Genomic DNA, 11,731 nt, shown 5'->3' with positions numbered 1-11,731 from the left:
GACTGGCAGAAGTTCACTATGCAGGAAACCAATCATACAGCCACCTTGTCTCCACTTGAACCTGACCATCTGAAATCATGCAACATTCACTGTCTGACTTTGGCTGGACCCTCGCAGTGGCCAGGCAAATCCCTAGACCCTGATCACATGGCCGGTCACCTCTCCCATTCTCCAGAGGCCACTGCAAACCCTCAGCTTCCCACTCATCCTGAGCAGATGAGCCTTCTTTGGACCGAAGGGGCAAAAGTAGAAGGCATCAGAAGGAACCGTCGGTGTCCCATCATCAAACCCACCAGCTACCTGTGTCCACACTCTGCTCTGCATTTGCCCTCCTGCTACCCCAAAGCAACAATCCCTCCCTTCAGAAGCAGATCCCCATGAGCTCCATCTCCCCCTTGCTCACTCCCGGAGCCCACTCTCTGACTGTCTTCCCTCTTTCCCATCTTTTCAGTTCACTGACTCCTGCCCAGCAGCATTTCAACACAGACCAGAACCTTCCATCTGAGAAAACCTTCTCATAACCCTGTGTCATGCTGTAGCTACTGCCTGCCGTCCCCAGCAACCACCTTTCTTTAAGGTGTTGTCTTACAGTAGCTGTCTCCACTTCTTCACCTTCCACCGACTTTTCAACCCACAGCAAATCTGGCCTGTGTTCCCACAACACTCCACAAAAGTCTTTCTCTCCACGGTCACTGCTGCTCCCCTTTTTGTGACATCTACTGGACACTTCTCAGGGTCCCCAGGGCTCAGTCTGGCTGGGCTCGCTTCCCTGTCACACCCCCCCTGGGTAACTCAATCTTCCTGGTGACTCTCAGATTGGAGGAGTCTCCAGCCACGTTTCTCCCAAGAGCCTCAGGCCCACAACTGACTGTCTACTAGACCTTTCTATGGATGTCTCACAAGCACTTGAACTCAACCCATCTAAAATGGAACTGAATCAACCCCTGCCCCAACCCAGCTCCCCACACTGCCACCCCATGGTGCTCCGGCCAGAGACCCTGGGGCCTAGGCAGCAGGTGCCACAGACCAGCTCTGCCTTCGAAGAGCTCAGGCATGCCCAGGCTGTGCTCGTCAGAGGCCAGACAAGAGGGAATTTGGTGTGGATGAGAGCTGGTGGGCATACCAGAGTTCCTGGAGAAGGGGGCCCCTTCCCCTGTAGTCCCTGGTACCCCAATACCCAGGCTTTGACCAGTTGAGAGGGCCAAAGAGACAGGAGCTCGGCTGGAGACCTGGGCCTCTTCCCCACCCCCCTCCTCAAACCGCCTCCTCTGTCCCCACCTCTGTTGGCCTCCGAGGCCCCTCCACTCCACCCGCTCCCCTCGTCCCCACGCTGCCACTGACACAATGCACAGCGCCCACGCTTAAAAATCTAAATGCTTTTGAAAATGTTTAACCTAGTTAGACAAATTAGCAAAAATTTGTGCAAAACAATTTAGGTATTTAAAATATTCAATGTTTTTAAAAAACTGGAAAACTGTTCTTAGCTTTCAGCTGCAAAAACCAACAAAATATAACATCCCAGCAATCTTACCATGAGGTGTAACATAACCCTTCGGGAAAGCTGTTAAACAGCTACTGAGGCATCCTGGGAAATAGCACTTCATTTATTCAAATGCACATATGTCAGGCTTTTGCACCATATGTCATTCCAAGCTATTTACAGTAATAATTAAATCTTAATCAACGTTTAACCTCTGTAAAATGTTTGAAGAATCCTAATCACCCTTCAGACTGCACTAATGAAGGAGAAATATATAAACATAAAAGGAGAATGATGCATAGATATCACGCTGGAAAGAACAGTAATTGCAAAATTGTATTTCTTTTAAATATAATCAGTAAATGATGTAAAGTAAGCCAAGGAGTATTTTAAGTTAAGACATCTTGGATGTCAGAGGTGTGAGCAGCTAATTTTGTTCTGCTACCCATAACAGATGTAGCATATTTTATTTTAGTGCCATTATTAGCAACTTCCCATGCCGGCTTTCACTGAAGCACTGAGGCCCGCATTAAAATCGGAGAGGCTGCTCTCCACCACGGTGGAGGAGCACAGGCCAGGGCCATGGCCCACTCGACCCACTCCCTGGAGAGCACTGGCCGCGGGACCCTCCCAGGGGAGGCTGTCACAGACCCAGGGCTCCCAGGCTCCTCACTGTGCTGAGGGTGGCAGGTAGGAGGGAAGCATGGGGGAGATGCGGGAAGTGGGAAGGTTCTGGGGGAGGAGGTGACTGAGGCGCTCAGGAGCAGGGGCTTGGGGACAGAGCTGGCATTCAAGGCTTCTTCTCTCATTTCAATGCAGTCAGCCCTCAAGTCAGCAGGTGTTTATGGCTGCCAACTCCATACACCGAGGCTGGGCACACAAGGATGGATAAGATCAGCCCATGCCCTTAAGAAGCTCAAAGTCAAGGGGAGGAGTCAGATATAAGAGCAGATGTTCCCAGAGAGAAAAAGTGCCACGGAAACTGGGGAGGGGTCGGGGGTTCCCATGTACTGATGAAAGAAAAAGGAAGGAAGGCTTCTCAGAGGAGGTGGGCTAGGGAGAAAGTAGGGGATTTTGATGAGAGGGCAGGAAAAGCTTGCTAGGTGAAGGGAAAAGCATTTAGCTGGCCAGCATGGCCTGTTTGGAGTGGGCAATATCAGACATATGGGGTATGTGGCAGGAAACGGAGGTGGGGCTGGGACAGGCAGGCCCTTGTAGACCACGTGAAGGTGTCAGCCTTTTATCTGAGGGCAGTTGGGAGCCATGGAAGGATTCTGAGCAGGGGTGGGCTCCATTTTAGAAAGGTCTCTCTGGTGGCAGTGGGTGTGGAGGACGGACTAGAGGGGTGAGGTGGCAGCTGTGGGAATCAGAGACAGGTGCCAGGTCCTGCCCTCTGCTGCTGCCAGTGGAGCTGAGAGGAGGGTGTGTGCTGGAGATCCTTTCTGAAGATGAAATCCATAGGAGTTGATGACCAATCCTATGTGGGGGTGAGAGGGAGACATCGCGGATGACTATGCGTTGGATGAGTCCTAATTCTAGCTCAGGAGCTGGGAGGCTGGTGATGCCACTCTCAGAGGCAGGGAACACGGGAGGGGGACAGGTCAAGGTGGGAGGGTGACAGGCTCAGGTTTGGCCATGTTGAGTCCCCCGGGCGTAGAGATCTGAGAGGCAGACAGGTCCTGGATTCTGAAGCTCGGGGAAGGGGTCTGGGCAGGAGAGTGAGCCCGGGGTGTGTGAGCACAGCCGGAGCCCCCGGAGTGGAGGAGCTTGCCCAGGAGAGCAGATGGAAGGGGAGGGTGCCAGCCTGGGGAACAGGCACACTGAGGGGCGGGCGTAGGGAACAAGCCCATGATGGTGGCCTTGGGGGACCGGCCCAAGGAGTGGAAGCAGTGACAGAGGGTGCCATGGAGAGATACCAGGCAGCATGGACACCAGAGGTTTCTGGGTGGTCCCAGAGAAGGCCAAGAGGTTTTGGTCTTGGTATCGGGATTTGGTGACCTCCAGAGTCCTGATTTCCTAAACTTCACTCAATGCTGAGTGACCCCAGTCCCAGCCTCTCACTTCTGACCTGGGCCAACTCAACTGGCCATTGGAAGACCCCTCCAGCTCTCTGGCCACAGCTGGGGGTTGGGTGTCTTGAAGTCTCATGGGTGTCAGGACTACCGGGGGTCCTCGCATCACCACTGGGCTAGCGAGGAGGGCTGGGCAGGGACGCCTGGGCTGCCCCTCTCCCCCGCCCTTGAAGATCACCTGCCTGAGATAGGGGTGCTGTCTCCTCCATGGAAATCACATCCAGGGCACTGCTGGTAAACGAATGTGATTCAGGTCCTGGCTGAGGGCAACGGAGTGCCCTGCTGTAGCCCTAACCAACTCTGGGGTCCCCGAGGTAGCAACAAAGGGTTGTGCTGTTCTCTTGGGGTCTGCCTGCTGTTTGGGGGGGCTGATGGGTAAGGAGCAGAAGCTGGCTGTATGTGCCACATCGGCAGCAGAATAAATGGGGTGGTGGCTCCAGTGGCTCCAGTGGCTCCAGGTCAGGTTGTGAAAGGAGGATAGGTGCCAAGGCCCAGTGGGAGTAGTGGGTGCAGCGAAGAGGTACAGCACCAGCTCAGTAAAGGCTAGAGCCCCAGGCAGTGGGCTGAGGCCAGCGGCTTGGTTCCGACAACAAGAGCTCTGAGGGGCCTCTTTTGGGGAGAGGGTGACCGGACAAAGGGGGCTGGGCAAGGAGTGGCCACAGGGAGAAGGAGTGACCTAGCCCTAGGCTGCCAGTGGGGGACAGGCAGGAATCTGAAGATTCTTCCCCAGGCATCTGATGGACAGTCAGTAGGGGCCCTTGAGGGAAGGGGGTGTCTTGGATGGGGAGCCGGAGCCCTGGGGGTGGGGGCTGCAGGCACCTGCAAGGAAGCTGAAGTTATCAATCATCACTTGCTGATGGTACCACCGCCCCTCCGCAGAACGGGGGATGCCAGGAAGACGTGGGAAGCCCCTGCTGGGAACATGCCCACTCTGCTACGACATGAGCAGTGTTGCCCTGTTGGTATTCTCTGTCTCTGAGGCAGAACCTGCACCCTCGCTCCCAGACAGCCTCATCTGGATCGCTGCCCCCACTGATATCAGAGCCCCAACCCCATCCTCCAGACCCGGCCCGGCTCTGCTGTCCCTCACATCCCAGGACTCTGGTTGCATCGAAGGTCAGAGGCAGCAAACATGCAGCAGCACCTCTAGTACCACGCCCCCAGCCTCCCCTGAGCACCCCAGGCCCAGCTGGCCCCAGGGTCCCCCAGAGCAGCCTGAAGGCCTTCCTTTGTGGTACGGGAAGGGTTAACCTTGAGCTATTTGCCTCTGTCTCCCGGCTCATCCTGGGTGGGGGGCCAGAGTCAGGAATGCATTTGGGGCCACCTCTGCCTCTGCAGCCTGGGAGCACACACCTGCAGCCAGCGGCTAGGATAGTTTACATATTTGAACCTGGAGCTAAGGTGCTGAGACATAAACAGGAAACTGGATCCCTGGCCTGTGCCCCATTCTCAGGGGCTTTTACCTACTACAAAGCACTTCCTCCTCCTTGCCTTTCTTCTGGTGGCTTTTCTGCGTCCTTTTCAAAGGCACAGGGTTGGGGGTTGGGGTGTGTTCAGTGTGACCTTATGACACCACTCAAAGCAGCCTCTTGCTCCTGGCCAACGGTCTGGGACTCTGAGAGTCTGCAGGTGGTGACATTGACATGGGGTCCAACACCCAGGCTGGCACCTGGCTGACCCTGTGTGCCTGAGGCCTTTACCAGGCCTGGAACCAACTTACCTCCTGGGCAGCCACATCCCACCCTTTCTCACCAGGGCTGGGCAGGCCCGAGGTCCTGCTCAGACACACACACACATCAAGGCCCCATTTTTTGGGAAGCTATCCTGAGTGGTGGGCAGGGGTGTTAGGCTGGGGATGAAGAGCAAAGCCTGCACCTGGACCCCTGAGTAGGCCCCTGGTGCTGGCTCTGGGCTCCCACTGCCTTCCCAATAAATATCAGACTCACTGGCTGAACACTCAAAGCCTTCTGGAACTTTCTCCTGGTTCCTCACCTGCTGGCTGCTCCCCATTTCCAGTACATTGTATGTTTAGGCTTTGAGGCCTGAGTCTAGCGATATCCTAATCTTCTAAGTCTGCCTCCTCCAGGAAGCACTCCTGATCTTCTCAGACCAAATCCAATGCTGCCACCTGTGATGCCCCTGGCACTTATTTCCATCTCCATCACATCCCAAGTCGTAGGCCAATTTGTACACTAACCATCTGTGAATGCAGTGGTCCCCTTCCTCACCCCAGTGTGAGCTACTTGAGACAGCTCAGTATCTCTGTGCCTTGTGCACTACAGGTCCTCGATAAAAGTCGAATAAAATTAAACCAAGCTCCCCAAGTGCAGGAATCCTGTCTTATATTAATACTTTTCTACCTCCCCTGTACAATGTTCACCCAGTGAATGTTCAGACTTCCTCCCCATTTTGGAGCTTTGCACTGTTCCTGGGTGCCCTCTGGTAGACCAATTTCAGAATCATTCTCTGTCATCCTTAGCCTAGAGGCCTCAGTTTTCCCATATGTGCAATGGGAAGATTTTCTACCTCCTGGGGCTGGGATGAGGATAAGTCAAGAAATGGATAGGAGAGCCCTTTGGGGGCTTGAAAACCTATGTGCTGCTGCTTAAGGAAGGCAGGACTCCGTGGTTATCCTAGCGACCAGGCCTAGTCTCGCTTGCCAGTATCTCCTCACAGCTCACAAGGCTGAGCCCTTGCTGTGGGCCAGCCATGTTCTAAACACTTCACACATATGGATGCTTTTAATCCTCTCAATAGAAGCTTTGTACAACCAAGCCTCCTCTTTCCCTATCCTGAATTCATCTAGATGTTCTAGAAGGTCCCAGAAAGAACCAGGGAGGGACAGGTTGAGAGGCAGCCCTGCTGAGGCCTGTCACTGGGGTATGTGTGTGCATATTCGAGCATGTGCTTGAGTGTGGGCCTGTGGGCACGTGCAGGTGTGGGGTAGGGAACAGGCAACATGACAGGTGGCGTTGGCGTTCCTGGGCTCCGAGTGGCTTTGCCATTCCCATCCATCCCTCCTGGGGGGTCCTGTGGGCAAACTCCAAGAAAGCAGCGGGCGGGGAGGCGGCAGATTTCTGATAGCAAAAATAGCTCACTTTGGAGTTCAGTAGGGACTGATTAAACCAGTAAATGAGAAAACCCCCAAACAAACATCTCCAAGCAAAATAGGAGATGGATTTGAGATTGGAGGGGAAGAGGCCCCTGCTCTGGGAGATGGTGAACACCTGTGGACTTCGGAGGAACATAAGGTCCCCTAGGCATTGCCTCTAGCCTCACATCAGCCCTGGAAGAATGAGAGAAGCAGGAACCACCGTCAAGGTGAGCCCAGGTAAGCCATGCTCCGATTAGGGACTGATAGAGAGCGCCAGCTCTCATCTTAGGGTCACCCTATGTGTTGAGGGAGGAAGACAGGATTATTGTCCCGAGGAAGGAGATGGGACACAGGAAACACACACCACGAGAGGCTACATGTGTGAGGTGAGACAGTTCCCGCTGGGGCACATCAGGGAGGACTTCCTAGAGGAGGGGTCACTTCTAGAACAGTTTGAATGAAGACCTGAGCCCATTCCCAACTCATCCGAATTCTTGGTTGGGAGTTCAAATGCTTTCTCGGAGAAAGAGACACAGCTCGGGGGGATATTTGCTTCTGGTGGGTTACAGCTCCCAGCCAAGTTGGTTCAGCAAAACCATAATTTTCCCCAAGGCTGGTGAAGGGGAGAGAGGTGGTAGAGGTGCTGGTACCCACTGGGAATACCCATACTCTTTTCCCACGCAGGGAGGGTGTGCCTCTTTGTTTCTTAGCTCTGAAAGCTGGAGGGGGAGAAGGGAGGGGTAAGGCGTGAGGAGGGAGAACAGCCTGACCCTCAGGTACCTCATCTACAGCAAGGGCTTGGCCTCTAAGAATAAATGGTGTGAGGACATGAGAAGGGCCTGTGCCTTCCTCAGAACATGCTTCTAGTGCCCTCCTAGACCCTCTAGAGATGAGGTGAGGAGGAACGGGGCTGCGGGGAGGGGGGGGTGGTTGGCAGAGCTGCCGGGGAGGCTCTAAGCAGGAAGCCCTGGGGGCTCTAATGACGTCTTTTCTTCCAGTCAAGGTGTCTGACAAAAGCTGGAGGGGCTGAGGGAGGGTGGGAGGGGTTCCCCAACTGAGGTGTCACAGAAGGCCGAAGGGCAGAAGCCAGTGAACGCACAATTGCAGGGAAAACAGGCCCAATATGATACAACCCTGGCTGCTAGTGAATCTCACGCCTGGTTCCCACTCGGCCCCTGCAAAGCTGATATGGGGAAGAGAGACACACACGTGTGCACAGCCCCCAGCCCTACAGAAATACCTGGGGCCCTCTCTTCCACTTGCAGCCCAGCCAGAAGCACGTCGCCCCATCTTTCCTATCCCAGCCCTTACTGCTGCCGGGAGGCCAGAAGGAGCTGAGTGAGTGATGCTCCGAGGAAGGCTAGGGTCTACCCATTCACCATTTGGCACCATTCTTGTGCCATGCCGGGCCCCAGAGGGTGGCTCTCAGAGAGCCCACCCATGCTGCAGACAAGACATCTGAGGGTCAGCATCTGACTTAAGGTCACAAAGCCCACTGTCAGCTCTCCCAATCAAGGACCAGGGCCTGGTCTCTTGGTTTCATTTCCAGAACCATAATGGGCAGAGCCAGGAATAAAATGAGTCCCAACACCTTAGCTTATGGCTGGGGAAACGGAGATCTTTGAGGTCAAGACCCAGGTCAGACGAATGGCTGACGCTAAGGGATGCCATCACGAGGGGAGGAGGGCAGGCCTGGGGGACATGGGGGGACCCCCAGCGCCAACCTTACCTAGGGACGGGGCAGAGCCCCCACTCCCCCAAGCCTCACTCATTCACAAAAGAGCCCCAACTTTTCCTGTGGACACATTTCAACCTCACCAAATCAGCTAATTATTGACAGTTGGTGAAGAGGAGATTTCACTTTTTCCTCCTGTTAAACTGCTCCTAATTAGTTCCCTGTCACCATGGCTGGCTCGCCCGCCCGCCGCTCGCCGTTCACGCGGTAATCCCGCTGCACAGTGCCTCATTAACCTTTTGCTCCTCTCCTGCCGCCTGCCAACAAGATGAAGACAAAAACAGATTGTTGAACAATGGCTCCGGCTTGTATGTGCAGCCCTGTTCCCCAGCCCCCGAGCTCCCGGGGGAAGAGTGGGGGAAAAGAGAGGGGAATGGGGTTGGGCGGGGAGCCCGAGAGGAATCCAGGAAGGGAGAAAGAGGCACAAAGACAGATAGACAGAAACAGAAACAGGCAGGGATGTGGGGAGAGGGTCTTGGCCAAGGTAGTGCTTCTTGCTCTGGGGAGACATGAGGTTCATTAAACAGGATTAGAAGCGCTCCCAGGTGGGGAACACTGGCTGTCAGAGTTGGGGGGACCTTCACATCCCCTGGTCCAGCCTCTTTTGGCAGCCAAGCTCGTGGGCTTGGAGACTGGACCCTGGACGTCTCCCTTGAGGTGCCAAAGTCACGTGTGTGTGTGGTATGTGTGTGTGTGTGTGGGGTGGCATGTGTGTTGTGTGTGTGTGAAGCTGTTCTACAAATGACCCCTCCTCTAGGACATCTACCCTGATGAGCCCCTGCAGGAACTTCTCACCTCAAATGTGTAGACTCTGATGGTGTGTGTTTCCTATGTCCCATCTCCTTGGGATAACAGTGCTTTCTCCCTCCTTCAATACACAGGGCATCCGTAAGGCTGAGAACTGGCACTCTTTATCAAATGACCACATTTGCCTAGAACCCAGAGCCCCAGTCTCCAGGGAGTGCAGGACCAAAAGGCCACCACAAATCAGGCCCCACCACGCCATGGAGGCCTCCACAGCTCACCTGACCTCGAGTTGCCCCAGGGAAGCTCTAGCACAGCCCTCTGCTTTATTTTTATCATAACTGTACTATCACCTTATGTTTCTTGTTTACTAGGTTTCTGTCCACTCTACCAGAAGAGAGGCTTCCTGAGACTGAGGGCTATGCCTTGGCCCAACCAGTTGCAGGAAGAAGGGGAAAGCACCCAGTGTCTATGGGGTGGGGAAAAGACTCTGGGTGTGATGGGCCCATCCATGCTTGGCATGGCCTGGCGGAGTCAGCCTTGGCCAGTGCCCCATAGCCTACACCTGCTGGTCACAGGGTCCACCAGGGAAGACCCCATGGTCCCTATGTGGTGATGGGACTGGGGCCCAGAAGGGAGGCCACACCTTGTGCCCCTGTTCTCGCACCCAAGTTCCTAAGGAGGTTTCCTGCCCCACGTGCTGGGTTAGAGACCAAAGGATAACTAACACGCACTTCAGAAGGTCCCTATGAACTTGGATATGGATTTCCAATGATGGGTAGGAGGGCTGGCGGAGGGCACTGCAATGGTCCTATTGATACATTAGCGGGGAGCCATCTGGGCTCAGACCTGGGCCTTCTCATTTTATAGTGAGTTGGAGGTGGGCAGGGGAGGGCGACAGAACCCTTCTGTGGGTACAGAGTTTACTCCATCGTTACCAGCTTTACACCTTGATGTGCCTCAGTTTCTTCATTTTTCAACAGGGAATAATATGGGGACCTACCTTGTAGGATTATCACTTTCAGGACCCCCATTTCCCAACCACAGACAACCAGGCCCCTCTACTTACTGGGCCCAGGGACCCCATCGCTGTCCTCTCTCCAGGCTCCCAATCCCCAGTTTACAGAACACCAAGTGAATGAAACTTTCTTGGCTGTTCTCCAATGGTTTCCCATCCCTGAGCTCCCTTCTCTGAACAAAGAGGGAAACATGACTACCATTTTGCCTCGTAGGCGGCCTTGTCCGGCTACATCACTGTTTCCAAGTCTCATCACCTCCTTCTGGTCCCCCTGCAGCAGCTCACTTGCAGAGAGCCCCCTCTGCCTTGAAATGCCCTTGTCCTCAGCGTCTGTGAAGCCACTCAGTTGGGGTGCTCCCTTTGCCCTGGCTGCCCCTGCCCTTTCTTGACACCTTTCCTTCCGCCCTCAGTGACCTCACCCCTTCCTCAGCTTCAGTTCCCACCACGCACCTAAGGTTCCACGTCTCCTGCCAAAACCTCTCCCCAGAGCCAGAGACACACATGTCTGTCTGGACAGCCCCTGACAGTCAATAACACCTGGGACCTGAAGGACACTAGGATTTAACACAAGGTATACAGAGTTTCCCAGCATGCTGCCTGGCCTAGTAGATGCTTAGCAAATGCTAACTGTTATTTGTAATTTTAATTTTAAAATTAACACCATTTCAATAGACAGAAATCCTGATTTGAAAAGAGCAGACAAAACTCTCATGCAGGGATTGAAGTTCTTTCCTCAACCTCTGGGGTTAGTAGGTTGGAAACCCCACACTGATCACCGCAGGCCAGCCAGGCGAGGAACCAGTTCCTAAATGCCATCTCCAAGTCCCCTAATTAATTAATTCGTGTTCCAGAGATTATTCCTGTCGACAACCTTGGTGGCTCCTGGCAAAGTTGGGTCAGCTCAAGCAAGCCCAGACTTATTGTGGCCAATCCCACTGGCTTTTGGGACATGATCCCCAGACAGCAGAAGCTGTGCCTTGTTAGAAAGAATTCACTGGGAGGATGAACGGGGGAACGAGGTCCCCGCAGGCAAGTGGCTGATGGCCTTGGTGCTGTAGGCCACAGAAAGGCCTCAAAACACCCCATAATGCCCAGGCCCCCCTGCATCCTACTGGGGTTGATACAGGTAAGGAGGGGGCGCTGTAAGTCATGTTCCTAAGAACAGACTTATTATGCAATGACTGTATTCTCCCCAGTCTAGAGAAAGAGGCCTGGGTTGCAATGAGAGAGACTTTGGCTAGAAACCCAGAAGAACAAGGCCTCTCTGAGGCAGGCATGGGGGGAGAGAGGAGGCTGGACCTACACGTGGAGCCTGTGAGGCCAGGGCTGCTCACTGAGACCACTTCCTGCCATCTCTCCATGACCTGCCCCCGAGGAACACTCACCAAACACCCATAGCACTCCTCGAGTCTTCCCCCCCCCCGCCCCTCCCGCCCCCCCACCCCCCCACCCCACCCCACCCCCGCCTCGCTCCACTGCCCTAAGTAGGCCAGGTGGTGGAGTGAGGGAAGAAAGTCCCACAGAAGCAAATGCAGCATTTCCCAGGAGCTCTAGACTGGGAGTGGCCTCTGGGGTTTCCTCCCATATC

General features: G+C 54.4%; 1 protein-coding gene across 4 annotated transcripts in view; it reads right to left on the bottom strand.

The window, feature by feature from the left end:
- SFXN5 (sideroflexin 5) overlaps window positions 1-11,731 on the bottom strand; it is a 112,586-nt gene that overhangs the window by 3,719 nt on the left and 97,136 nt on the right. The window lies entirely within an intron of this gene.

Source organism: Rhinolophus sinicus, chromosome 2 (assembly GCF_057876585.1).
Source record: "Rhinolophus sinicus isolate RSI-liver-muscle chromosome 2, RSI-T2T, whole genome shotgun sequence".
Classification (NCBI taxonomy): Eukaryota; Metazoa; Chordata; class Mammalia; order Chiroptera; family Rhinolophidae; genus Rhinolophus; species Rhinolophus sinicus.
Note: the sequence above shows the minus strand (reverse complement) of the source record. Positions and strands in the feature narration are given on the sequence as shown.